This window comes from Scyliorhinus torazame, chromosome 26 (genome assembly GCF_047496885.1).
Source record: "Scyliorhinus torazame isolate Kashiwa2021f chromosome 26, sScyTor2.1, whole genome shotgun sequence".
NCBI classification, from domain to species: domain Eukaryota; kingdom Metazoa; phylum Chordata; class Chondrichthyes; order Carcharhiniformes; family Scyliorhinidae; genus Scyliorhinus; species Scyliorhinus torazame.
This window is the reverse complement of record NC_092732.1, coordinates 18,322,637-18,348,765: the sequence shown is the minus strand read 5'-3', so window position 1 is coordinate 18,348,765 and position 26,129 is coordinate 18,322,637.

The following is a 26,129-nucleotide window of genomic DNA, read 5'->3' as shown; positions in this document are numbered from 1 at the left end:
TGACTCCTCAATTCATGTCTATCTTTTACTGACATGGGAATGCTCTTTACGAAATGTGTTTACCAAATGGCTTCAGTGATGGCATTGTGTGGGTGGACCTGGCTGTGGCATTGCTTTTACTTTCGTTTTCAGCTGGGGGCTGGCTGTGGCTCTGAGTTTTACTTTCGGTGTACACTGTTGGAACGATTCAGACAAAGAAGGTTTCTTTTGTCTCTCGTACCTGTAAAAGGTGTCCAGATCACTTGATAATTTAAATGTGATGACTGTTTTCTGGAAAGAATTCAAACCTATTTTGTTACAAGGATTTTCCAGGTTTAGTGGATGGATGTTGTAATCAACTTTAAACAGTTGAAAGGGACGTTATTAAGGGTTCTATATCAATAGGCAGAACTGTAGCTGTGTGGGGGACCCATGTTTGTAGTTGATAAAATGCTTACTGTGTATATTTACAGAAAAGTTAACTGAATTCGTAGAATAAACTTTGTGTTGTTTAAAAGTGCTGAAGGCCTCTGTTGAATAACACATGAAAAGTAAGCCCTTATGCTCCTCATAACCAAAATTTAAATACGGTTATGTGTCAGGTGAACTCCATGATATACTTTGGTGTTCCCTAAACCATGGCCCATAGCTCTGCAAAGAACAAGTCAGGAGTATGATGCAATATTCTCCACTTAACCCAGGCGAGTACAGCACAAAAAACATTCAATAAGCTCGATACCGTCTGGGACAAACCAGCCTGCATACCGCTTCCATAAATATTAAATCCCTCCAGCACCGGCGATCACTGGCAGAAATGCATCCCTTTTGCAAGATACATTGCAGGCATTCAGCAAGGTTTCCCAGACGGAGCCTTCCAAACCAACGACCATAACAAAGACTACAGCAGCAGATATTTCCTTCCACGTCATTCGCCATGCTGACTTTGAAATATATCCATTTGATTAATTTTAAAATATATCAGGATCTCATGGAGTTAAGGAATAGACGCGCAGGGCCGAACATCCTACTTCTGCTTCCCTGCATTCTGGTCTTGTAGGCACATGGACTTCTATACAGGGCATGGAATCAGATTGACCAGTAACATTCAAGAGAATTTTGGAAAATACTTCAAGGAAAGAACATTTCAAACCGAAATGGGGAAGGATGAAGTGAAGGATGGAGATCATGCCCTGTTTTGTAGGGAGTCAATATAGATTCAATTGGCCGAGTGCAAGAAGTGTGTCAAGCAGCGCCGCCTGTTGGACCACTTGACGGCTCTGGAGCTTCTGACGTGTTCACTTTGGAGCTTCCACGATGCCGAGGACGTCGTGGACAGCACGTTTAGTGAAATGGCCACAGCGCAGCTATATATGATAGGAAATGGGTGACCACCAGATAGACGAAGAGTAGGAAGGCGGTGCAGGGATCCCCTGCATCATCTCCCTCCAAAACAATATATACCGTTGCGGATACTGTTGGGAGATGGCTCACCAGGGAAGGCAGTAGCATCCAGATTCATGACACGGTGTCTGGCTCTGCTGCGCAGGAGGGCAGGAAGAAGAGTGACAGAGCTCTATTAATCAGGGACTTACTGGTAAGGGGAATAGAAGGTGTTTCTCTGGACGGAAACGACACTCCAGGAAGGTATGCTGCCTCCCTGGGACAAGGATCAAGGCTGTCTCGGAGTGGCTACAGGACATTCTGGAGGTGTGGGGGGGGGGGGGGGGGAAGGGGGGAGGGAAACAGCAAGCTGTCGAGGTGACATAAGCACCAACGATACAGGTATAAAGCGGGATGATGTCCGACAAGCTGAATTTCGGGAGTTAAACTGAAACGGAGGACCTCAAAGATAGTAATATCAGGATTGCAACTAGAATAACGTGCGAGTCAGTGTAGGAATGTCAGGACAGATAGAATGACTACGTGGCTTAAGAGATGTGCAGGCGGGAGGGATTCAAATTCCTTCTGACATTGGAACCGGTTCTGGGGGAGATGAGGGCCAGTACAAAATGGACGGTCTGCACGTGGGCAGGACTGGAAGCAATGTCCGAGGAGGAGTGTTTGCTCGTGCTGTTAAGGAAGGTTTGAACTATTGTGGCAGGAAGCTGGGAATCGATGCAGGATGTCGGAGGGACGGAAAGCGCGGAAAGAAAGCCATGACAGTAAGAGAAAAAGCAAGAGTCAGAGAAATCAAAGTCAAAATTCAAAAAGGGCCACAGTACAGAGTACAGAGGCTGTGACGAACTCAGGGAAAAGGTCCAGGAAGGCTAAGATAAATAAATCACTTGGAGAGTACAAAACATAACTGGAAAGATTTTCAGAGAAAGCAGAGCAGAGAGCAAGGGAAGTCTAGATTAAATGACATTGATTTGAGAGGAACACAGGGTATAGATATGGGTACATGGGACTGGGATATTATACCTATTACTCAAACATTGCTAAAAGAGGGGGAAAACTGATAGCACTATGCTCCAGGGTACAGATGCCATAGCAAGGATAGAACAGGAGATAAAAGAGGAAGGGAGGTGCGTTTTTGATTTGGGAGACTTTCATGGCATACTCAGAGGGGCTTTATCTGACAGTTTGTCCACTGAGTCTATATGGGTTGATCTCAAAAATATGAAGGTAATAGAGGCCCCCAAATCGTCTGCGCGGAACTGCGGATCAAATATGTGAGGAGATTATAGGTGGCTGCAAGAAAAATAAGGTGGTAATAGTTGGGAAGGTTAAATTTCCCAACATTGTCTAGGACAGCCATAGAATTAGCGGCTTGAATGAGTGTATTCAGGAGGAATTTCTCATTCAGTATGCGGATAGCCCGATGAGGGAGGAGGAAAAACTGACCTCCTTTTGGGAAATAAGAACGGGCATGTGATAGAAGTGTTGGTGAGGGATCAATTACCAGTGACCATCATTGCATCAGTTTTAAGATAGCTATGGGGAATGAAAGTCTGGCCGAAAAGTTATAAGCATAAATTAGGGCAAGGTCAATTTTGATGGTAGTGGACAGAAACTTTCAAAAGTTGACTGGGGGTGTCTGTTGGCAGGCAAAGGGTCGGCCGGTAAGTGGGGGATTTCAAAAGTCCGTTAACCAGGGTTCAGGGAGAGCACATTTTTTTTCAGAGTGAAGGAGAAGGCTGGTTGAAGAAGGGAATCCTGGATGTCTCGGGGTCATATGACATGTACCGGCAGCTGGGATCAGCTGGATCCCTTGAAGAGTATATAAGTTGTCGGAATAGAGTTAAGCGAGAAATCAGGAGGGCAACAAGGGGACATGAGATTGCTTTGGCAGATAAGGGAAAGGAGAATCAAAAGAGCTTCTACGAATACAAATAGGGCAAGATAGCAAATAGGGAGAGAGAAGGGCCACTTCTGGATATGCAAGGTCATCTTTGTGCGGATCCACAAGAGATGGGTGAGATCCTAAATAAATATTTTTCATCAGTGCTTACTGTTGAGAAGGTATGGGTGTGAGTGTACTTGGGGAAATAAATCATGATGTCTTGAGGAATGTGAACATTACAGAGAAAGAGGTGCTGGAAGTCTTAAATTGCATCAAGGTAGATACATCCCCGGGACCTGATGAAATGTATCCCAGGACGTTGTGCGAGGCTACGAAAGAAAGCTCGGGACCCCTCGCAGACATATCTGAATCATCGAAAGACACAGGTGAGGTGTCTGAACATTGGAGGGGAGAAATCTTTGTGCCTTTGTTGAAGACTGTTCGCAGGGAGCATCCTGGGAGCTACAGACCGCTGAGCCTAACATCTGTGGTGGTTACGTTGACAGAAGGTATTGTGAGAGACAGGATCTGCAGGAATTTAGAGAGGCAATGGCAGGTAAGGAACAGTCAGCATGGAGTTTTGAGTGGAAAACTAATTTGTTTGAGTTTTCGAAGGGGTAACCAAGAAGGTAGATGAGCACAGTGCAGTCGACGTTTTCGACATGGACATTAGCAAGGCTTTTGACAAGGCCGGATGTTAGGTTGTTGCATAACGTTAACTCTCATGGGGCCCAGGATGAGGTAGTCAATTGGATACAAAATTGATTTGACGAAGGAAGACAAAGGGTGGTTGTGGAGAGTTGTGGAGGACTGTGACCAGGTCTGCCTCAGGGTTCAAAGAATAAAAGAATAAAGAATAATTCAGCACTTGAACAGACCCTTCGGCTACCCAAAGCTGCGCCGATCACGTATCCTATCTGGACAGTCGCCTGTAACCTTCTAGACCCCGTCTATTCATGTGCCTACCCAGATACGTCTTCAAGGTCGCTAACGTATCTGCGTCAACCACCTCACTTGGTAGTGTATAGCAGGCCACCACCCTCTCTGTAAAAAAAGTTCCCAGCACATCTCCACTGAACCTATCCCCCTCACCTTGAACTTGTGTCCCTTTGTAATTTGCAATTCCGCTCTGTACTCCTCATAATTTTATAAACTTCTATCAGGTCGCCCCTCAGTCTCCCTATTATTCTCTCGGGAGAATAATCCCAGTTTATTCAATCTCTCCTCATAGCTAATACCCTCCATACCAGGCAACATCCTGGTAAACCTTTTCTGTACTCTCTCCAACTTATCCGCGTCCTTCTGGCAGTGTGGTGACCCGAATTGGACACTATTGCAAATGTGGCTGAACCAACGTTTTATATAATTTTCGAGCTTTCATACTCGATACCCCGTCCTATAAAGGCAACCATGCCATAGGCTTAATTTACCACCATTTCCACCTGTGCTGCCACTTTTAAGGATCTGTGGATGTGCACGCCCATATATCTCTGTGTCTGAATGCTCCTGATGGTTCTGCCATTTATTTCATAGCTCCCACCTGAATTGGATCTACCAAAATGCATCACCTCTAATTTGTCAGGGTTGAATTCCATCTGCCATTTCTTCGCCCAATTTTTCAGCCTATCTAAGTGCTGCTGTATTATCTGACAATCTACATCACTACCCGCAACTCCTGCCATCTTAATATCATTCGCGAACTTGCTAATGCGATCCGCTACGTTTTCTTTCAAGTCATTTATATATATTACAAACAGCAGACGTCTCTGTACTGATCCCACCGGGACAGCACTAGTTACAGACATCCATTCGGAAAAATACCCTTCCACTGCTACCCGCTGTCTTCAATGGCCAAGCCAGTTCTGATAACATCCAGCTGGTTCACCCCTGACCCCATGTGGTTAATCTTTTGCAAGACCTGCCATGAGGGACCTTATCACATGCTTTACTAAACCCCATGGAGAAAACATCCACAGTCCGTCCCACGTCAATGAATTTTAAGACCTCCTCAATGAAACTCAATTAAATTAATGAGGCATGATCTCCTTCATACAAAACCATGCTTTTTTGTTGCTAATAAGACCATTCACTTCCACATGTGGACAGATCGTATCTCTGAGAATCTTTTCCAACAATTTCACTATCACTGACGTGCTTTATCTGTTTTTATCAGTGTTGGTTCCTGATCCACTGTCATTAGTTGTTTATATTAATGATTTGGATGGGAATTTAGGAGCCATGGTTAAAACATTTACAGATTACAACAAGATCGGTGGCATAGTGGGCAGTGAAGAAGGTCATCTAGTAGTGCAACAGGATCTTGATCAATTGGGCCAGTGGTCCGATTAATATATTTTGAGTTTAGATAATTGTGGGGTGATGTATTTTGGTAAATCGAATCGGGGCAGGACCTACTCTGTTAACGGTAGGGTCTTGGGAAGAGTTATCGAACAAAGAGATCTATAAGAACCTGTTCATATCTCCTTGAACGTAGAGACACGTGAGGGCAGAGTGGCGAGGAAGGCGTTCGGCATACTTGGTTTCATTCGTCAGAACATTTAATACTTGAGTTGGGATGTTTTGTTGAAGTTGTCGAAGTTTGTAAAGCCACACTTGGAATAATGTGTACAGTTCTGGTCACCCTATTATCGAAATAATCTTTGAAACTAGAGAGAGTACAGAAACGAATTACTTGATGGTTGGAGTTAGCAGGAGAGGATGGATAGACAGGGACATTTTCCCTGCAGCATAAGAGGCTTAGTGGTGAACTTATAGAGGACTGTAAAATAATCAGAGACAAAGAAAAGATAGATCATCAAGGGTATCTGAGATTATGGGTTTAGAACAAAGAACAAAGAAATGTACAGCACAGGAACAGGCCCTTCGGCTCTCCAAGCCCGTGCCGACCATGCTGCCCGACGAAACTACAATCTTCTACACTTCCTGGGTCCGTATCCCTCTATTCCCATCCTATTCATGTATTTGTCAAGATGCCCCTTAAATGTCACTATCGTCCCTGCTTCCACCACCTCCTCCGGTAGCGAGTTCCAGGCACCCACTACCCTCTGCGTAAAAAACTTGCCTCGTACATCTTCTCTAAACCTTGCCCCTCTCACCTTAAACCTATGCCCCCTAGTAACTGACCGCTCTACCCTGGGGAAAAGCCTCTGACTATCCACTCTGTCTATGCCCCACATAATTTTGTAGACCTCTATCAGGTCTTCCCTCAACCTCCTTCGTTCCAGTGAGAACAAAGAGAGTTTATTCAACCGCTCCTCATAGCTAATGCCCTCCATACCAGGCAACATTCTGGTAAATCTCTTCTGCACCCTCTCTAAAGCCTCCACATCCTTCTGGTAGTGTGGCGACCAGAATTGAACACTATACTCCAAGTGTGGCCTAACTAAGGTTCTATACAGCTGCAACATGACTTGCCAATTCTTATACTCAATGCCCCGGCCAATGAAGGCAAGCATGCCGTATGCCTTCTTGACTACCTTCTCCACTTGTGTTGCTCCTTTCAATGACCTGTGGACCTCTACTCCTAGATCTCTTTGATTTTCAATACTCTTGCGGGTTCTACCATTCACTGGATATTCCCTACCTGCATTAGACCTTCCAAAATGCATTACCTCACATTTGTCCGGATTAAACTCCATCTGCCATCTCTCCGCCCAAGTCTCCAAACAATCTAAATCCTGCTGTATCCTCTGACAGTCCTCATCGCTATCCGCAATTGCACCAATCTTTGTGTCGTCTGCAAACTTACTAATCAGACCAGTTACATTTTCCTCCAAATCATTTATATACACTACAAAGAGCAAAGGTCCCAGCACTGATCCCTGTGGAACACCACTGGTCACAGCCCTCCAACTAGAAAAACATCCTTCCATTGCTACTCTCTGCCTTCTATGACCTAGCCAGTTCTGTATCCACCTTGCCAGCTCACCCCTGATCCCGTGTGACTTCACCTTTTGTACTAGTCTACCATGGGGGACCTTGTCAAAGGCCTTACTGAAGTCCATATAGACAACATCCACTTCCCTACCTGCATCAATCATCTTAGTGACCTCCTCGAAAAACTCTATCAAGTTAGTGAGACACGACCTCCCCTTCACAAAACCATGCTGCCTGTCACTAATACGTCCATTTGCTTCCAAATGGGAGTAGATCCTGTCTCGAAGAATTCTCTCCAGTAATTTCCCTACCACTGAAGTAAGGCTCACCGGCCTGTAGTTCCCTGGATTAGCCTTGCTACCCTTCTTAAACAGAGGAAGAAGATTGGCTATTCTCCAGTCCACCGGGACATACCCTGAAGACAGTGTGGATCCAAAGATTCCTGTCAGGGCCTCAGCAATTTCCTTCAGTATTCTGGGGTAGATCCCATCAGGCCCTGGGGACTTATCTAACTTAATATTTTTTAAGACACCCAACACCTCGTCTTTTTGGATCTCAATGTGACCCAGGCTATCTACACACCCTTCTCCAGACTCAACATCTAACAATGTCTTCTCTTTGGTGAATACTGATGCAAAGTATTCATTTAGTACCTCGCCCATTTCCTTTGGCTCCACACATAGATTCCCTTGCCTATCCTTCAGTGGGCCAACCCTTTCCCTGGCTACCCTCTTGCTTTTTATGTACGTGTAAAATGCCTTGGGATTTTCCTTAACCCTATTTGCCAATGACTTTTCGTGACCCCTTCTAGCCCTCCTGACACCTTGCTTAAGTTCCTTCCTACTTTCCTTAAATTCCACACAGGCACCGTCTGTTCCCAGTCTTTTAGACCTGATAAATGCCTCTTTTTCTTTTTGACGAGGCCTACAATATCTCTCGCTATCCAAGGTTCCCGAAAATTGCCGTATTTATCCTTCTTCCTCACAGGAACATGCCGGTCCTGAATTCCTTTCAACTGACACTTGAACACCTCCCACATGTCAGATGTTGATTTTCCCTCAAACATCCGCCCCCAATCTATGTTCTTCAGTTCCCGCCTAATATTGTTATAATTAGCCTTCCCCCAATTTAGCACATTCAGCCTAGGACCACTCTTATCCTTGTCCACCAGTACTTTAAAACTTACTGAATTGTGGTCACTGTTACCGAAATGCTCCCCTACTGAAACATCTACCACCTGGCCGGGCTCATTCCCCAATACCAGGTCCAGTACCGCCCCTTCCCTAGTTGGACTGTCTACATATTGTTTTAAGAAGCCTTCCTGGATGCTCCTTACAAGCTCCGCCCCGTCTAAGCCCCTGGCACTAAGTGAGTCCCAGTCAATATTGGGGAAGTTGAAGTCTCCCATCACCACAACCCTGTTGCTTTTACTCTTTTCCAAAATCTGTTCACCTATCTGCTCCTCTATCTCCCGCTGACTGTTGGGAGGCCTGGAGTAAACCCCCACCATTGTGACTGTACCCTTCTTATTCCTGATCTCTACCCATATAGCCTCACTGCCCTCTGAGGTGTCCTCCCGCAGTACAGCTGTGATATTCTCCCGAACCAGTAGCGCAACTCCGCCTCCCCTTTTACATCCCCCTCTATCCCGCCTGAAACATCTAAATCCTGGAACGTTTAGCTGCCAATCCTGCCCTTCCCACAATCAGGTCTCTGTAATGGCAACAACATCATAGTTCCAAGTACTAATCCAAGCTCTAAGTTCATCTGCCTTACCCGTAATACGTCTTGCATTAAAACATATGCACTTCAGGCCACCAGACCCGCTGTGTTCAGCAACTTCTCCCTGTCTGCTCTGCCTCAGAGCCCCACTGTCCCTATTCCCTAGTTCTCCCTCAATGCTCTCACCTTCTGACCTATTGCTCCCGTGCCCACCCCCCTGCCATACTAGTTTAAACCCTCCCGTGTGACACTAGCAAACCTCGCGGCCAGGATATTTATGCCTCTCCGGTTTTGATGCAACCCGTCCTTCTTATATAGGTCACACCTGCCCCGGAAGAGCTCCCAGTGGTCCAGATAACGGAAACCCTCCCTCCTACACCAGCCGATTAGCCACGTGTTTAGCTGCTCTATCTTCCTATTTCTAGCCTCACTGGCACGTGGCACAGGGAGTAATCCCGAGGTTGCAACCCTAGAGGTCCTGTCTTTTAACTTTCTGCCTAGCTCCCTGAACTCCTGCTGCAGGACCTCATGCCCCTTTCTGCCTATGTTGTTAGAACCAATATGTACAACGACCTCTGCCTGTTTGCCCTCCACCTTCAGGATGCCCTCTACCCGTTCGGAGACATCCTGGACCCAGGCACCAGGGAGGCAACATACCATCCTGGAGTCTCTTTCACGTCCACAAAAGCGCCTATCTGTGCCCCTGACTATACAGTCCCCGATTACTATTGCTCTTCTGCGCTTTGACCCTCCCTTCTGAACATCAGAGCCAGCCGTGGTGCCACTGCTCTGGCTGCTGCTGTTTTCCCCTGATAGGCTACCCCCCCCCCGACAGTATCCAAAGGGGTATACCTGTTCGAGAGGGGCACAACCACAGGGGATTCCTGCACTGACTGCCTGCCCTTTCTCGTGGTCACCCATTTCTCTGCATGCACCTTGGGTGTGACCACATTTACATAACTGCGATCTATGACGCTTTCCGCCACCTGCATGCTCCTAAGTGCATCCAATTGCTGCTCCACCCGAACCATGCGGTCTGTGAGGAGCTCCAGTTGGGTGTACTTTCTGCAGGTGAAGCCATCCGGGACGCTGGAAGCCTCCCGGACCTGCCACATCTCCCAGTCAGAGCACTGCACCCCTATAACTGACATTGCGTCAATTAATTAAAATTAAAATTAAAAAAATTGTATGAAATGTTTTAATTTTTTTTTTTAATTTCACAGTTACTGTTAACTATCTGCTTCCTAGCACTAGATTTCTAATAGAAATGCGAAAGCTAAGTATAGTACTCTCCGATCTCTGGCTTAGATACCCCTCTAAATTATAATTAAGTAATTATGTTTAATTAGTTACCAATGCTTAATTTTTTTAATTTAGTGTAGATTCCCAAGCAGCCACTCAGGCCACAGCTTTTCTGTGATGTCACTTCAGTTTCCCCCGACACACACAATTTGAAGAAGGTATAAAAGTAAAAATGAGCAAAAATCACTTACTTACCTTCTTACCCTCTGAGTGTCTTAGATGTTCTCAGGTTCTCTCCCTGACAGAGACTGCTCCTCCACCTCCGAACCTTGCGCATCGCTCCCGCTGAAATCGACTGGCCTGCTCCTGTGAAGGTAAGTGTTTTTAAAGGATAAACTTACCTCCCAGAAATCACTTGCGCACCGCTCCCGCTGAAATCGACTGGGCTGTTCCTGTGAAGGTAAGTGTTTTTAAAGGATAAACTTACCTCCCAGAAATCACTTGCGCACCGCTCCCGCTGAAATCGACTGGCCTGTTCCTGTGAAGGTAAGTGTTTTTAAAGGATAAACTTACCTCCCAGAAATCACTTGCGCACCGCTCACGCTGAAATCCACTGACCTGTTCCTGTGAAGGTAAGTGCTTTTAAAGGATAAACTTACCTTCCAGAAATCACTTGCGCACCGCTCCCGCTGAAATCCACTGGCCTGCTCCTGTGAAGGTAAGTGTTTTTAAAGGATACACTTACCTTCCTGAAATCACTTGCTCACCGCTCCCGCTGAAATCGACTGGCCTGCTCCTGTGAAGGTAAGTGTTTTTAAAGGATACACTTACCTCCCAGAAATCACTTGCGCCCCGCTCCCGCTGAAATCGACTGGCCTGCTCCTGTGAAGGTAAGTGATTTTAAAGGATACACTTACCTCCCAGAAATCACTTGCGCACCGCTCCCGCTGAAATCGACTGAAATCGGTTTAAGGCAAGGCAATAGGGATCAAGAAAACTTCAGCCATGATGGAATGGCGGAGCGGACTCGATGGTTCAAATGGTCTAATTCCGCTCCCACTTCTTATGGTCTTGTGGTTGAATGATTGAATATTATTGAATACGCCATTTTGCTGCCCCCTCCTGTAGATAATCCTAATTCCAAATAATTTGATAATTCCATCAGTTTAATTGTACGTCCAAATTTCTATTGTTCTATGGTTATATTCTTTACTTCCGAATTAACCCGATCTAGATCATGAGTGAAAGTCCCCTTATTTAAAGTCACACATTCCCAATTGGTTGCACATTTACTCACTCTCGATACGTTTTTGAAGTCACAAATCCTCGACAATTTGAAAGGGATTATGCTTTTTAAAATCCCAGCTAGGAGACGCCGATTTTTGTTCAGAATCTCACTGATGTTAACTGCGAGAGTGTCTCAAAATTCCGAAAGATAACTTAAAACACTGCGTCTTGGTTGAGTCTTTTTGTGTGGAAATATATGATGAAATATGTTCATCCCAGTGGGGAACCAGCCCAGTGGTTATGTGAAAGAAAATTTTAAAAGCAGGACAAAAGAGAAATATACCCCATAGATCATAAATATACGAATAATTAAACACAACTTTTTATCTGAAGTTGCATTTTTTTCCTCAAATATACCCAGTGAGCTCTCTGTAGGCACCGAGTTCCCATATAACATCCAATTTCAGTAAATCATTTCTTTTAAAGTATTTTTATTTGAAACATCATCAGCATTTTCATAATACAAAAACAACCCCAAACAACCCAAAACAAACAAACAAAAAACACCCTCCCCTCAACAGTCGACGGTATCCAACTCCTGAAAGTGGATGATCAACAAACCCAACAATTATAGAACCGACCCTCCACCCCACCTTTAAGACCCTCGTGCTGAGGTGAATTTCACCATTTCTAGAGTTCAAAACTCCAGCAGTTTCCCCGCCATGCCGAAGCACAGGGTGGAGAAACTGAACTTCACCCCAACAAGACTCACTTCCTAAAAATTAGTGAGGTGAAGGCTAACACATTTCCTCCCGCTCGTGTCCGCAAGTCAGGCCGGTCCGACACCCCCGAATGTTGCTTCTCGGGGACCGGGCTCCACATTCTCATGCAAGATTCCGAGATTCTACTGAATACCGTCCTCCAAATCCCTCCCAGCTTCGGGCAGAACGAAAACATATGAACGTCGCTCGTGGAGACCTTTCCCCATCGCTCACAGACATTCTCCACCTCCTCAAACAGCCGGGTCATCCTTGGTTTTGTGAGGTGCCGCCTGTAGACTACCTTCAGTTGCATCAGCTCCAATCTCGCACATGAATACGAGGAACTCACCCTACGCAGCACCACACGCCACAGTCCCTCTTGCAAAGCCACGCCGAGTTCTTCTTGCCACTTGGACTTAATCTCCTTTATCGACACCCTATCCTCCCCCCCCCCCCCCCCAGCACCCTCCCGTAGATCGCTGAGCCGACCTCCTCTCCACCCGCCCCCTCACCCACTGACAGGACAACTACCAGCAACGAGCAGGCCGGCGCTATTGGAAAAGTCGGGCAAACGTTCCTTGCAGTGTACCGCACCTGCATGTAGCTAAAACTTTCTCCCCGCACCTGTCCATACTTTTCCCCAACTCTTCGAGAAGGCAAATCTCGCCCAAATAAGTAATCCTTCATTTCCTTAATCTCCCTTTCGTCAGATCCCCGGAACCTCAGAGCCATCCCTCTTATTCGAACCCTGATCCACGATCAGTTGCACAAAGACGAGTGTTGAATACAACGCTTTATTACACTAAGATGTGTTAGCTCCTACAGCAGCTGCGAAATGGATGCTGCCCGGGGTGCACACATATTTATACTCCGCCCACTGGGCGGAGCCAGAAGGCAGGGACTACCCTCGTACCTGTAGTATAGGGCCATACCACGTATCTCCTAATATATGCAACATTGGTGATTACCACAAACCCATTTACCCCCCACAGCGTCTTCCCCCCTGACCCGGCCCCCAGCTTCATAAACTACCTCCAAATCGTCAATGTGACCATCGCCACCAAGCTCACCTTCCTTCCTGGTACCATCGAGAGTGGGGCCACTGACAGCGCCCGCAATCCCGAACCCATACAAGAGCCCGCCTCCATCTTTACCCACAGAGCCACCACACCCCCATTCGTGCCCCAGCCCCGCGCCTTTCCCACATTCGGCACTCAATTACAATGCAGCAAGTTTGAGAGGCCGACCCCCCCCCCCCCCGGCAGCGCACCGTTCTACGCCTGCCCTCCCCTCTGGATTATCAGCACCCTAATGCTGCTCGCATTCCCCCAAATGAACAAGGAAACCAGCCAGTCCAGATCCTGAAGCAGGACTTAGGTAAAAGAAGTTCGGCAGACATTGAAATAAAAACAGGAATCGCTGCAAAACATTTACGTGGCTCGCCAACGACAACGGGATCTTGTCCCTTCCCGAGAAATTATCCTTCACCCTTCCGAACAAACGAGCAAAATTGGACTTTCCGAAGGTGTGCCCAATCCGGGCCGCTTGCACCCGCGGCTGCCACATACGCCAAACGGGCCAAAGCCCTGGAGCAGCCCAATTCTACTCCTCGCCGACGAATATACAACAGCAGATCATCGGCATATAGCGACACCCTCTGTTCCAACGCCGTTTCCCGTCCACCCCTCCACCAATATTCTCTTCAACAACTACGAACTCTTCAGCGCAATGACCAAGACTCTGTAGCCAATGCAAACAGGAGGACTGATCTAAGGCACCCCTGCCTCATGCTCCTTTGCAGTGTGAAATACATGAATTCATGCTGTTTGTCCGCGTACTCAGCCTCAGTTCCTTACGCAGCAGCCTTGCCCAAGCCACAAACTTCGGCCCAATTCCAAACCTCTGCAGTATCGCCATCAAATAATTCCACTCTATCCGATAAAATGCCTTCTTTGCCCCTAGTACCTCCACCACCTCCGTCTCCCTTCCCTCTGCCAGAGAAAGGACCACATTCAGCAAACCCATCCCTTCTCGAGCCCCGTCCAACCCTCTACAATCACCATCGGGAAACACCCTTCCCACCTTAACGCCAACACCTTTGCCAGTATATTGGCATCTGCATTCAGCAGAGATATGAGCTACAGACTACCCACGCTCCACTGGTTCCTTGTCGTTTTTTAGCATCAACGAGATGTGGGTCTGCCCCATGTTGCGGCAAGACACCCATACCCACCGCGCCCTCAAACAGTCCCACATCACCGGCGCCAGCTTGTCTTTCAATTCTTTCTAAAATTAAACCGGGAACCCATCAGGCCGTGTCACCTTCCCTGCCTGCAGTCTCACAATCGCCTCTTCACCTTCTGCCCTGTGAACCAATTGGAACTCCGCCCTCCGACTCTACTCTCAGTCAGCTGCACTCTCTGTAAACTCCCGGCTCCCTTCACGCAATTTGAGGAAATGGAGGAAATGAAATGAAAGGACCACCTTGCTCCCTCCTCACCTAACGCTCTCAGTCACCACACTCTCACTTGAACACTCTAATGCACACATATTCAGCACTCAAGTGCAAAGTCGTAAGGTTTCTGTCATTTATTGCATAAGAGAAGATTGATAAATGCATTACTTGGCATCAAAATACTCTGCAATAACTCTCCTGTCAGTTTGTTATGTGAAATGCAAATGACCAGTTATTTGCCTGATGGACGAAAGACCACAGGCATCAGGATCAGATAACGCATGCCCATTCGTTGACGAACTGAACTCCATTGATCATTTTTGGACAATATGTGTATTGAGGTCCCTTTCAGTGATAGTGCAACTGTAGCCTAATGGAAGCTTGCACGCATTTGGAACTCACTGATGTATGGACGTCTGAGTTATTGGCGGCATCTTTGGCACCTGATATCTCTGTAATACATTATCGATCAGCCAGACAAGGTCAATATTTCATTTCATCCCGTAAGCATCAAAACAAAGGCAACTATCGTCAAAACAAGCCGAATAAAACACATCATAGTGCAATTCATTGTTTGGTTGTTATAATAGACAGCAACATGAAGCTATTTTGGGATATACCGCCACATTCTGGATATTTCAGGTGTTCAGAAGAGAATACGTCACAATCGCCAGCAACTGAATGCGTGGCAAGCATCACTCTCCCCGGTAACTTCAGTCCGACCACTTCCCGCACCACTAGACCTATGTGATTACAAAGGGATGGCTAAACGTTCCAGGTCGACTTTCTACTTCAGATTGTAGTAAAGTGTCGATTTCAGATTTCTAGCGTTCTGCTAATTTTGAGATTTGTTTTTAATGTACAGAAAGACAGGTTCCTCTTTCAATCACACCTAACCCCAACCGCCCCGAGCCCCTCCATCCCCTCTCCCAGAACGTATCTAGCTTTGGAAATACACTAGCTGGTGAACATACAGTAACATGATCTCAAACACATTTATACATTGAATAAAAGCAAATTACTGCGGATGCTGGAATCTGAAACGAAAACGAAAATGCTGGAAAATTTCAGCAGGTCTGCCAGCATCTGTAGGGAAAGAACAGAGCTAACGATTCGAGTCCGATGACTCTTTGTCAAAGCTGAATAAGTTCGGTTGCAATTGTACAAAAAATAATAAATGGGACCACATTATGAGCGCCTAAGTGTTTGTGTATTTTTATGAAAGCGTGTGATTATGATTTTCGAGTCCCTTATCCCGCACAGAACTAAGGCAGTTCTGCATTCTCCGAGGAACTGCTACCAAACGGACGGTTAAAGCCAGGCACCATCTATGCCTTCTGGGAAGGTTAGACAGATGTCACCGACATTACTGAAAAGGAAATGGGGTGGCAGTGGGCTCTCCCCAGTGCCTTGAATGACTGTTAATTCTGCAAACAAGACTTCGAAAAGAATATCCCTCATTATCTCTGTTTATGCCGCTGTTCAGTGTGCAAATTAGCGACTTCGATTCCAAAAATGCAAAGATTGACAAGGGCTGGGAAAAATAGCTCTAAAACAATCTGGAGATCGCAAAAAACGCAACATGAACGAAACGTTATTCACATTCCTAGTGACGAATTGTCTGGCATCGAACCGTTTGTGAAAATGTCACACAGGAAACAGGCGATTGCCTGGATAAAAGCAACTGAAACTAATCAAACTGCTAAATCATTATTCCATCTTTGTGTTTAAACATCATGCTGTAAGCTTGTTTTCGGAATGCCATTCTGTTCCAAGATATTAATGCGGAAATATTTTACAAAGATAAGTTCGACAAAATATATTCAAATTAATTTAAATGGCTCGAGCACAAGATTCAACAGTAACTTGCTGAGGCAATTGCGTCAATATTTGAGGGGGGTGAATATTGCAGAGTGATATCATAAAGTGAGAAGTCTGCAAAGGCCGGTTTGGATGAATTGCTTCTCTGTGCTGCATCTCTCAATTATTCTTTGAAATGAGAGTGCGAGACGGATTAATGTGATTGTCCTTTAACTATTTTTGAATATTAATTTTGAAAGCATTCCCCATTCTCAGAGATAATCTCTCTATGCATCCTTGAAAATGTGTTTGTTAGAAAATATCTCTAAACAGAAGACTGGGTAAGTTGTGTGGTGTGTAAGTTGTCAGAAGATATTATGAAGGAGAGGAGCTTCAGGCATGTAGACGGGAAGGGGATAATTCGGGAAAGTCAGCATGGCTTTGAGAGGGGAAAGTCATGTCTCACGAATTTGATTGAGTTATTTGAAGGGTTATCCAAGAAAATAGATGAGGGCATTTCGGTCGACGTTGTCTACATGGACATTGGCACGACCTTTGGCAAGGTACCGCATGGCACGTTGTTGCAAAAGGTTAAATCTCACGGAACCCAGGGCGAGCTAGCCGATTGGATACAAAATTGGCTTGGCGACCGAAGCCAAAGGGTGGTCGCAGAGGTTTGTTTTTCCAAATTGGAGGCCTGTGACCAGCGGTATGCCTCAGGGATCGGTGCTGGTTCCACTGTTATTGGTGATATATATTAATGATTTGGATGAGAATGTAGGAGGCATAATTATTAAGCTTGCAGGTGACTCCAAGATTGGTGGAATAGAGGATACTGTGGAAGGTTATGTAAGATTGCAACAGGACATTGACCAATTGGGCCAATGGGCCGGTGAATGGGAGATGGAGTTTAATTTGGATAAATGGGAGGTGCAGCATTTTGGGACATCAAATCAGGGCAGGACCAATTCTTTTCATGGTAGGGAGTTGGGGACAGTTACAGAATAAAGTGATCTAGGGATTTCAACAATGTTGTGGATTTATTGGCTAACCCTGCCTACCGCATAACTCCTTGAAGGTGGAGTCACAGGTGAACAGGGTGGTGAAGAAGGCATTCTGCATGCTCTGTTTCATTAGTCAAAATATTGAACACAGGAGTTGGGACATCTTGTTTCAGTTGTACAGGACTGTGATAAGGCGACACATGGAATACTGTGTTCCGTTCAGGTCACCCTATCATTGGAAGCATATTGTTAAACTAGAAAGAGTGCAGAAGAGACTTACGTGGATGCTACCAGGACGTGATGATCTGAGTTATAAGGGAGGCTGGACAGGCTGGGACTTTTTCCCTGGAGCGTACGAGACGTAGAGGTCTATAAAATAATGAGGAGCATCGAGAAGGCAGAGAGTCGACATCTTTTCCCAAAATAGCGGTGTTTAGTACTAGAGGGCACAGGTTTAAAGTGAGTGGCCACAGATACAAGCGAGACTAGAGGGAAATCTCTTCACCCAGAGGGTACTGAGCACCTGGCACGAGCTGACTGAGGCAGTGGCATAGGCGGGTACAATGTTGTCCTTTAAAAAGCAGTTAGACTGTTATATGGGCAGGCTGAACATTCAGGGATATGGGCCAAATGCAGGCAAGTGGGACTAGCTTAGTGATAGAAACTGGGCGGCATGGACCAGCTGGGCATAACGGCCTGTTTGCATGTTGCAAACATAACTGGTTAGTGATACCTCTAAGACAGGTGAAAATCTGTTTGGCTTGGCTCTAGTGAATTATGCGGTAGGCTGGGTTTGCCAATAAATCCACAACATTGTAGAAATTGTGATGGAGCTAAGGAGACACCCATCAAATATATAAATCTGTGCACTCGCAAATACGTTATTGAATATAGTGTTCAGGAAATTCGACTGCTTTCATGCAATTCAAACGTGAAAGACACATTGAGCAAACAAGGGAACTAATCAGAATGTCTCAGAAATCAGAAAAACTGTTTCCTGTTTCTGCATTTTAAAAAAACCTGTGGAAATAGCAGCTTGGAAATTAATAAAGTATATCCGATTTCACTCCAGCAAGGTTGGATTGTATTGGATTTATTTATTGTCTCGTGTACCGAGGTACAGTTAAAATCATTTTTCTGCGTGCAGCTCAAGCATATCATTTAGTGCAGGAAAATAAAATACGTAAAAGGACAACATAATGTTTTGAATTGAGGCATAATTAAAATATAACTAAAGGTCATTCGAATAAAACTGAAATTCCTGTTGAAATGGCAATATTATTGCTGGTTTGAAATGCTTTTTACTGTGTGTTTCTCATTCTGAGATGTGATGGCTTTGATCATTCAAAGAATTGGAACAGCGTAACAGAGGGACAAAAGCAACGATTCAGGAAACGTTGCTGAGTTCCATTTCTCATCAGCTTCAATCCACCGTGGGGCAAGTAATTGATTAGACTCAATTACTCGAGGGCTATGAGACTCATGTTAAATATCTGTAGTAAATATTACATTTATCGCAATTGTATTGAAGCAACTCAGAATGCAAATATCCTCTTTAGCCAAGTTAGATTCCATTACACTTTGAGTCATGTCCATTTTGAAATGTATTTCATCTTCTATTATTATACTGAACCTCGTCAGTCTTTTACAACACCAGGTTAAAGTCCAACAGGTTTGTTTCAATGTCACTAGCTTTCGGAGCGCTGCTCCTCCCTCACCTGAGGAAGGAGCTGCGCTCCGAAAGCTAGTGACATCGAAACAAACCTGTTGGACTTTAACCTGGTGTTGCAAGACTTCTTACTGTACTCACCCCAGTCCAACGCCGGCATCGCCACATCGTCAGTGTTTAACATGACCCGTGTAGAGAACTTGAATATCATTAGACTGCCTGTAATGATCAATTTTAACAGTTTCTAGTTTTCATTTTTATTGAATTGAATCAATTCAGAATATAACATGATATGTGTCGGAAGTTTGACTATTGTACCACTTCCTGCAGATAATCTGTCAGATATTTTATGAATCAGACATGTTTAAGAAAAATACATTTTTCACAGTGTGTTTTGGTGATTTTTCACCATTACGCCTCTGTGTTTAATCCACAGTGTGTCAGCATTGTGTGGGTTCATTGAATTGGCGACATCGGAGCTATGGTTACAATGCTTTCCATGACACTGGGATTCTCTCCTCGCATTGCCTTTTGTGGATATATTGCTATCTACAGTAATTACAAACAAACAAAGAACAAAGAAATGTACAGCACAGGAACAGGCCCTTCGGCCCTCCAAGCCCGTGCCGACCATGTTGCCCGACTAAACTACAATCTTCTACACTTGCAGGGTCAGTATCCCTCTATTCACATTCTATTCATGTATTTGTCAAGATGTCTCTTAAATGTCACTATCGTTCCTGCTTCCACCACCTCCTCCGGTAGCCAGTTCCAGGCACCCACTACCTTCTGCGTAAAAAACTTGCCTCGTACATCTACTCTAAACCTTTCACCTCTCACCTTAAACCTATGTCCCCCAGTAATTGACCCCTCTACCCCGGGAAAAAGCCTCTGACGATCCACTCTGTCTATGCCCCTCATAATTTTGTAGACCTCTATCAGGTCGCCCCTCAACCTCCTTCGTTCCAGTGAGAACAAACCGAGTTTATTCAACCGCTCCTCATAGCTAATGCCCTCCATACCAGGCAACATTCTGGTAAATCTCTTCTGCACCCTCTCTAAAGCCTCCACATCCTTCTGGTAGTGTGGCGACCAGAATTGAACACTATACTCCAAGTGTGGCCTAACTAAGGTTCTATACAGCTGCAACATGACTTGCCAATTCTTATACTCAATTCCCCGGCCAATGAAGGCAAGCATGCCGTATGCTTTCTTGACTTTCTTCTCCACCTGTGGTGCCCCTTTCAGTGACCTGTGGACCTGTACTCCTAGATCTCTTTTACTTTCAATCATCTTGAGGGTTCTACCATTCACTGTATGTTCCCTACCTGCACCAGACCTTCCAAAATGCATCACCTCACATTTGTCCGGATTAAACTCCATCTGCCATCTCTCCGCCCAAGTCTCCAAACAATCTAAATCCTGCTGTATCCTCTGACAGTCCTCACCGCTAACCGCAATTCCACCAACCTTTGTGTCATCTGCAAACTTACGAATCAGACCAGTTACATTTTCCTCCAATTCATTTATATGTACTACAAAGAACAAAGGTCCCAGCACTGATCCCTGTGAAACACCATTGGTCACAGCCCTCCAATTAGAAAAGCAACCTTCCATTGCTACTCTCTGCTTCTATGACCTAGCCAGTTCTGTATCCACCTTGCCAGCTTACCCCTGATCCCGTGTAACTTCACCTTTTGTACTAGTCTACCATGAGGGACCTTGTCAAAGGCCTTACTGAAGTCCATATAGACATCATCCACTGCCCTACCTGCATCAATCATCTTAGTGACCTCCTTGAAAAACTCTATCATATTAGGGAGACACGACCTCCCCTTCAAAAAACCATGCTGCCTCTCACTAATACGTCCATTTGCTTCCAAATGCGAGTAGATCCTGCCTCGTAGAATTCTCTACAGTAACGTCCCTACCACTGAAGTAAGGCTCACCGGCCTGTAGTTCCCTGGATTATCCTTACTACCCTTCTGAAACAGAGGAACAACATTGGCTATTCTCCAGTCCTCCGGGACATCCCCTGAAGACAGTGAGGATCCAAAGATTTCAGTCAAGGCCTCAGCAATTTCCTCTCCAGCCTCCTTCAGTATTCTGGGGTAGATCCCATCAGGCCCTGGGGACTTATCTACCTTAATATTTATTAAGACCCCCAGCACCTCGTCTTTTTGGAACTCAATGTGACCCAGGCTATCGACACACCCTTCTCGAGACTCAACATCTACCAATTCCTTCTCTTTGGTGAATACTGATGCAAAGTATTCATTTAGTACCTCACCCATTCCCTCTGGCTCCACACATAGATTCCCTTGCCTATCCTTCAGTGGGCCAACCCTTTCCCTGGCTACCCTCTTGCTTTTTATGTCCGTGTAAAAAGCCTTAGGAATTTTCCTTAACCCTATTTGCCAATGACTTTTCGTGACCCCTTCATGCCCTCCTGACTCCTTGCTTAAGTTCCTTCCTACTTTCCTTATATTCCTCACAGGCTTCGTCTGTTCCCAGCCTTTTAGACCTGACAAATGCCTCCTTTTCCTTTTTGACGAGGCCTACAATATCTCTCGTTATCCAAGGTTCCCGAAATATGCCGTATTTATCTTTCTTCCTCACAGGAACATGCCGGTCCTGAATTCCTTTCAACTGACACTTGAAAGCCTCCCACATGTCAGATGTTGATTTGCCCTCAGACATCCACCCCCAATCTATGTTCTTCAGTTCCCGCCTAATATTGTTATAACGTAGGACAAGTGGACCAAATGGTCACATTCTGTGCCGTGCTTTTTAAAATTCAAATTGGTTGTAAAGACTTGAATTAAATGCCTTTGAAAGGCTGTTGTGAAAGCAGTTAGTGCTGACTCTGTGCCTTGCATAGTGTGCAACAGGGCATGTTGGTCATTGTTCAAATGAGATAATAATCCCCCAGCTTAAAAAGAGTCTGCCGCAACAACAGAATGTTCCATGATGCTTTACTACCGATCAAATTTCTTTGGAATTGCAATACATTTTGTAATGCAAGGAACTCAACAAATTCCGGCAAAGCGAGATCCCGACAAAATACATTTGATAATGTCTCGATTAATTGACTTTTAGTAACATGAGTAGAGAGGTAAATATCATCTGAAAATCCTGCTGAGTCATGCCGCTGATTACTTTTCAAAATAATGTCAGGCTATTTTTTCTGTGTGCACGAGAGGGGCAGGCAAGGGCTCAAATTGATGTCTCGGTGAGACAGCCACGACAAGGGGGTCCCCCACGAGCGATGGTGCTACGCCTTCACAGGTACCTGGTAAGGAACGGGTGCTGCAATGGGCAAAGAGCACGCAAAGCTGTATTTGGGACAATACCACCCTCCGTGTGTACCAGGATTTGAGCGCTGAGGTGGCCAGGTGGAGGGGAGGCTACAGGTAGGTGAAGGAGATACTGTATAAAAACAAGGTGAAATTCGGGCTGCTTTTTCCGGCGCGACTGGGGGGTCACGTATAAGGGTCAGCACCACTATATCGAGGAACCGGAAGTGACGATGGACGTCGTTAAGAAGGAAGGGCTGGCCCTGAGCTGAGGACGTTTGGACTCATGTTAGAGATTTTAAGTATATGTGGTGTCTCTCCCGTTTTGAAAAGTGCCTGCATGTTTGGGTCCCTTTTTATCGTTTCCTTTTTCGACCTTGTGGGGCGGGGGGGGGGGGGGGGGGGTTCGAGGGTGGTATGGATGTATCTTCTTTTTTTTGCGTGTTTTTTGCGTGGTTTACCTGAATGTTTGCTGTTTGCGCTCTTTGATTAGTTGGAGTTTGGCTGGGGGGGGGGGGGGGGGACATTAATAAAGGAAACAGTTAAAAGGGTTGGGTTAAAATGGATGCTTCAGGGGAACTTTGCGCAATTTGTTTTTCTGTGTCTGTATGGGAAGGACTGAGGAGAGCCTGTTATTTCTTATCTCTTTTTTTCTTGTTTAACTTGACTGGTGCTATTGTGGGGCTTGTTTATTACTTATATAGTGTGTTTGCTTAGGTAGGGCTTATCTGGGGAATTGGTGTGGAGGGGTCGGGGAGAGGTGACTGGGAGAAATGGTTGGGAGACGTGATTGTCGAGGCTGGGAGCCCAGGTTAGCTGAGTGCAGCTAGTCAACGGGAGCCGAGGTGGGGGGTGGGTGTCCGTATAGTTAGATTAGAACAGGGGTTGGGTGATAGGATGGTGTTGGTGGTGCGGGGGAGGGGGGGTTGTTCTGCTGACGGGGATTGAAACTGGGCACGGTAACAGTGAGGAGGGCATGGGTGGAGCCGGTCAGGAGGCTGGCCACATGAAGCGCGACACATTGCTGGGAGGCTGGTCAAGGAAAGGGGATGGCTTTTCTTTTTGACGAGGCCTACAATATCTCTCGTTATCCAAGGTTCCCGAAATATGCCGTATTTATCCTTCTTCCTCACAGGAACATGCCGGTCCTGAATTCCTTTCAACTGACACTTGAAAGCCTCCCACATGTCAGATGTTGATTTGCCCTCAGACATCCTCCCCCAATCTATGTTCTTCAGTTCCCGCCTAATATTGTTATAATTAGCCTTCCCCCAATTTAACACATTCATCCTAGGACCACTCTTATTCTTGTCCAACAGTACTTTAAAATTTACTGAATTGTGGTCACTGTTACCGAAATGCTCCCCGACTGAAACTTCTACAACCTGGCCGGGCTCATTCCCCAATACCAGGTCCAGTACCGCCCCTTCCCTAGTTGGACTGTCTCCATGTGGTTTTAAGAAGCCCTCCTGGATGCTCCGTCTAACCCCCTGGCACTAAGTGAGTCCCAGTCAATACTGGGGAAGTTGAAATCTCCCATCACCACAACCCTGTTGTTTTTACTCTTTTCCAAAATCTGTCTACCTATCTGCTCCTCTATCTCCCGCTGGCTGTTGGGAGGCCTGCAGTAAACCCCCAACATTCTGACTGCCCCCTTCTTATTCCTGATCTCTACCCATATAGCCTCACTGCCCTCTGAGTGTCCTCCTGCAGAACAGCTGTGATATTCTCCCTAACCAGTAGCGCAACTCCGCCTCCCCCTTTACATCCCCCGTTCCCGCCTGAAACATCTAAATCCTGGAACGTTTAGCTGCCAATCCTGCCCTTCCCTCAACCAGGTCTCTGTAATGGCAACAGCATTATAATTCCAAGTACTAATCCAAGCTCTAAGTTCATCTGCCTTACCCGTAATACTTCTTCCATTAAAACATATGCACTTCAGGCCACTAGACCCGCTGTGTTCAGCAACATTTCCCTGTCTGCTCTGCCTCATTGCCCCACTGTCCCTATTACCGAGTTCTCCCTCAATGCTCTCACCTTCTGACCTATTGCTCCCGTGCCCACCCCCTGCCATACTAGGGGGCACGAGGGAGGCAAAATACCATCCTGGAGGCTCTTTCACGTCCACAGAAGCGCCGATCTGTGCCCCTGACTATATAGTCCCCTATTACTATTGCTCTTCTGCGCTTTGACCCTCCCTTCTGAACATCAGAGCCAGCCGTGGTGCCACTGCTCTGGCTGCTGCTGTTTTCCTCTGATAGGCTATCCCCCCACCCCCCCACCCCCGACAGTATCCAAAGGGGTATACCTGCTCGAGAGGGGGATAAGCACAGGGGATTCCTGCACTGTCTGCCTTCCCTTTCTGCTGGTCACCCATTTCTCTGCCTGCACTTTGGGTGTGACCACATTTATATAACTGCGATCTATGACGCTTTCCGCCACCTGCATGCTCCTCAGTGCATCCAATTGCTGCTCCAACCAAACCATGCGGTCTGTGAGGAGCTCCAGTTGAGTGCACATTCTGCAGATGAAGCCATCCCGGACCTGCCACATCTCACAGTCAGAGCACAGCACCCCTCTAACTGACATTGCGTCAATTAATTAAAATTAAAAGTTTTTTTTTTTTAAATAATTTTTTTTTTTAAGTTACTGTTGTTTCCTAGCACTAGATTTCTAATATAACTGCGAAAGCTAAATATAGTACGCTCCGATCTCTGGCTTAGATTCCCCTCTAAATTATTATTAAGTAATTATGTTTAATTAGTTACCAATACTTAATTTTTTTAATTTAGTGTAGATTCCCAACCAGCCACTCGGGTCACAGCTTTTCTGTGATGTCACTTCAGTTTCGCCCCGACACATACAATTTGAAAAAGGTAGAAAAGTAAAAATGAGTAAAAATCACTTACTTACCTTCTGAGGGTCTTAGATGTTCTCAGGTTCTCTCCCTGACAGAGACTGTTCCTCCTCCTCCGAACGGCTCCCGAAACTGGGCCGCGATCTTTTAAAATCTCCGCTCCGACTCGCAGCTCCCGCGCTTTTTAAATCTCCCGCGCTGTTTTCAATGTCCCGGCTCACTCACCTCCCGCGCTGTTTTCACTGTCCCGGCTCACTCACCTCTCGCGCGGTTTTCAATGTCCCGGCTCACTCACCTCTCGCGCTGTTTTCACTGTTCCGTCTCACTCACCTCTCGCGCTGTTTTCAATGTCCCGGCTCACTCATATCTCGCGCTGTTTCAATGTCCCGGCTCACTCACCTCTCGCGCTGTTTTCAATGTCGCATTATGATTGCATCTTGTAATTTCGAGGACGGAAGGAAACAATGTATATCGGAATTGCTCGTTTTCATTCACATTTTTCTATTTTCAGATTCCTGGATGTTCAGATCATGACGACAAAGCATTCACTGATCGAGAGAGAGACGGTGGTTGACTCGTTTCATGAACAGGTTCATGACATCTTGACAAGGAGGCAGGAATATGGCGTTCAGGTTCCAATCAGATCAGCCACGCTACTAATAACGGACGAGTTAGCTCCAAGGGGCAATGACTTACACCCTTTCCGAGTTCAGATGGTCATATGCAGGTAATGATTTTGGATTTTTTTTTCAGGGAGAAATATGGCCACAATGTACCGCCAAGAACTTTCCCCTCCTCTCCTATTACCAACGGCTACAAAATACTTTAATACCAGAGAACCAGACATTGTTTAAAGCGATTGGGGATGTTCAGAAGTGATCAATTTTTATAACCTGCAAATAGGTCAGCACTTCAACATGAAATTCTCACTTTCGGA